This window comes from Nomascus leucogenys, chromosome X, assembly GCF_006542625.1.
Source record: "Nomascus leucogenys isolate Asia chromosome X, Asia_NLE_v1, whole genome shotgun sequence".
Lineage (NCBI taxonomy): Eukaryota > Metazoa > Chordata > Mammalia > Primates > Hylobatidae > Nomascus > Nomascus leucogenys.
The window spans coordinates 106,123,982-106,128,079 of NC_044406.1; positions in this window are offsets into that span (position 1 = coordinate 106,123,982).

Here is a 4,098-nt window from a genome sequence, read left to right on the forward strand (position 1 = left end):
ACTATTTAAATGTTTGCATCAATGAAAATCTGTTCTATTCTTCCCTGTACTTGTACTACAAGGACATGCTTGTTGCTTCTATACTACCCAAAGTCAACAGTTATCATCAACAATTCAGTAGAAATAGATCGGAATGAGACTTCAAAGCGACTCTGCTCCACCAAAATTTAGAAACTCAATTTGGGATGAACAACAGCTTTTGATTTAGAACCAGCTCTTACTTTTCTCTCATGTCATATGTGATGAAGTCCTCACTTGACATTTTCCCCTGCAAATTGCAATGCATGTCCTCGCCATCATCTTTTTCTGACACTTTAATTTATAGAAATTGCAAAAGCAATGAAATTGTACTTCCAATTCTGAACCTCTGATCAGATTCCTGCTTTGAGGCAAAACTTACTCCCCTGCTGCACACTCCCCTACTCTTTTTTTTTTTTTTTTTTTTTTTTTTTTGAGATGGAGTCTCACTCTGTTGCCTAGGCTGGAGTGCAGTGGCAAGATCACGGCTTACTGCAACCTCCGCCTCCTGAGTTCAAGCGATTCTCCTGCCTCAGCCTCCCGAGTACCTGGGACTACAGGCACCTGCCACCACGCCTGGCTAGTTCTTATATTTTCAGTAGAGATGGGGTTTCACCATGTTGGCCAGGCTGGTCTCAAACTCCTGACCTCAGGTAATCCGCCCGCCTCGGCCTCCCAAGGTGCTGGGATTACAGGCGTGAACCATCACACCCAGCCTCTCCTCTTCTTTTGTATGGCTAATACAACCTTCCTGCTTTCTTTCTACTGCTGAATCTCCAGACTTGGTTATGTCATCAGGGTGCCAGAGTCGACCTTGGCTTCGAACTCCTGGATGGTAAAGCTGCATCCCTGGATGATTCTGAAGTACAATGAAATACGTTACTGTTACAACAATGCTGCTAAGCTTTTACGTGGGATTTTCAAGTCATAACTTATATATTAATATATACTAAAATCCAGTCATTTAAGAGCAAAAATGTGAAGGCATGGTAAATGACAACTTGCCCACTTCCTCTCTCCATCTCCAAAGAAAAGCAACCATTTCCCAATTATTATTTTATAAGCCTGGTACAACTTATTTTTCTTAGAGATATGATCTCATTTTGTCACCCAGGCTGAAGTGCAAATGGCAAGATTGCAGCTCATAGCAGCCTTGACATTCCAGACTCAAGCGATCCTCCCACCTCAGCTTCCTAGTAGCTGGAATTGCAGGCATGCACTGCCACACTGGGCTAAGTTTTAAAATTTTTAATAGAGATGGGGTCTCCCTAAGTTATCCAGGCTGGCTTTGAACTCCTGAAGTTAAATGATTCTCCTGCCTTGGCCTCCCAAATGCCTGCATAGACGAAGTTTCTCTCTGGTTGTCCAGGCTGGAGTGCAGTGGTGCAATCTTGGCTCACTGTAACCTCTGCCTCCCGGGTTCAAGCGATTCTCCTGCCTTAGTCTGCTGAGTAGCTGGGACTACAGGTGCACAGCACCAAGCCCAGCTAATTTTTGTATTTTTAGTAGAGACGGGGTTTCACCATGTAGGCCCGGCTCGTCTCTAACTCCTGACATCAAGTGGTCATCCCACCTGGGCCTCACAAAGTGCTGGGATTACAGGCATGAGCCACCATGCCCGGCCAAACCTCTTTTCTTATTACCCAGTCTCAGGTGTTTCTTTTTAGCAGTGCAAGAATGGTCTAATACAGGAGTGAACCATGAACTGATCGTTCCCTGGTGGACAAAACAAAGGCATACTAGCGAAGGCAGAAACTAATATCATTCATCTGCTTTCCAAACTCCAAAGAGGTTGATTCAGTATCAAAAAATTAATTTCTCAAAATTCACAGCTATTTGCTAAAGTTACTCACTACACTTAGCTTCATACTTGAATGCTGTTACTATTTATTGACATCAAAACAAAACAAGCTGAGACTAAAAGTTGCTATGTAACAGGAATAGACATCGGTGCAGTTTCCTTCCTGGAGAGGGTAGGCACTCAGATCATGAGACCTGAGATAAAACAAACTAGATTGTCAAGAATCCAACAAGGGCAACATTTTACCTGTTAATAGAAAAAATGCTGGAGACAAAACAAGATGTTTAAAAATATTCTTCATGCCAAGCTTAGATAAGCAAATACAAAATTAAAACTAATCCTAAAACTTGAGAATACTGGATATGGAAGTAACATGACTATTTAAATGTTTGCATCAATGAAAATCTGTTCTATTCTTCCCTGTACTTGTACTACAAGGACATGCTTGTTGCTTCTATACTACCCAAAGTCAACAGTTATCATCAACAATTCAGTAGAAATAGATCGGAATGAGACTTCAAAGCGACTCTGCTCCACCAAAATTTAGAAACTCAATTTGGGATGAACAACAGCTTTTGATTTAGAACCAGCTCTTACTTTTCTCTCATGTCATATGTGATGAAGTCCTCACTTGACATTTTCCCCTGCAAATTGCAATGCATGTCCTCGCCGTCACCTTTTTCTGACACTTTAATTTATAGAAATTGCAAAAGCAATGAAATTGTACTTCCAATTCTGAACCTCTGATCAGATTCCTGCTTTGAGGCAAAACTTACTCCCCTGCTGCACACTCCCCTACTCTTTTTTTTTTTTTTTTTTTTTTTTTTTTTTTTGAGATGGAGTCTCACTCTGTTGCCTAGGCTGGAGTGCAGTGGCAAGATCACGGCTTACTGCAACCTCCGCCTCCTGAGTTCAAGCGATTCTCCTGCCTCAGCCTCCCGAGTACCTGGGACTACAGGCACCTGCCACCACGCCTGGCTAGTTCTTATATTTTCAGTAGAGATGGGGTTTCACCATGTTGGCCAGGCTGGTCTCAAACTCCTGACCTCAGGTAATCCGCCCGCCTCGGCCTCCCAAGGTGCTGGGATTACAGGCGTGAACCATCACACCCAGCCTCTCCTCTTCTTTTGTATGGCTAATACAACTTTCCTGCTTTCTTTCTACTGCTGAATCTCCAGACTTGGTTATGTCATCAGGGTGCCAGAGTCGACCTTGGCTTCGAACTCCTGGATGGTAAAGCTGCATCCCTGGATGATTCTGAAGTACAATGAAATACGTTACTGTTACAACAATGCTGCTAAGCTTTTACGTGGGATTTTCAAGTCATAACTTATATATTAATATATACTAAAATCCAGTCATTTAAGAGCAAAAATGTGAAGGCATGGTAAATGACAACTTGCCCACTTCCTCTCTCCATCTCCAAAGAAAAGCAACCATTTCCCAATTGTTATTTTATAAGCCTGGTACAACTTATTTTTCTTAGAGACATGATCTCATTTTGTCACCCAGGCTGAAGTGCAAATGGCAAGATTGCAGCTCATAGCAGCCTTGACATTCCAGACTCAAGCGATCCTCCCACCTCAGCTTCCTAGTAGCTGGAATTGCAGGCATGCACTGCCACACTGGGCTAAGTTTTAAAATTTTTAATAGAGATGGGGTCTCCCTAAGTTATCCAGGCTGGCTTTGAACTCCTGAAGTTAAATGATTCTCCTGCCTTGGCCTCCCAAATGCCTGCATAGACGAAGTTTCTCTCTGGTTGTCCAGGCTGGAGTGCAGTGGTGCAATCTTGGCTCACTGTAACCTCTGCCTCCCGGGTTCAAGCGATTCTCCTGCCTTAGTCTGCTGAGTAGCTGGGACTACAGGTGCACAGCACCAAGCCCAGCTAATTTTTGTATTTTTAGTAGAGACGGGGTTTCACCATGTAGGCCCGGCTCGTCTCTAACTCCTGACATCAAGTGGTCATCCCACCTGGGCCTCACAAAGTGCTGGGATTACAGGCATGAGCCACCATGCCCGGCCAAACCTCTTTTCTTATTACCCAGTCTCAGGTGTTTCTTTTTAGCAGTGCAAGAATGGTCTAATACAGGAGTGAACCATGAACTGATCGTTCCCTGGTGGACAAAACAAAGGCATACTAGCGAAGGCAGAAACTAATATCATTCATCTGCTTTCCAAACTCCAAAGAGGTTGATTCAGTATCAAAAAATTAATTTCTCAAAATTCACAGCTATTTGCTAAAGTTACTCACTACACTTAGCTTCATACTTGAATGCTGT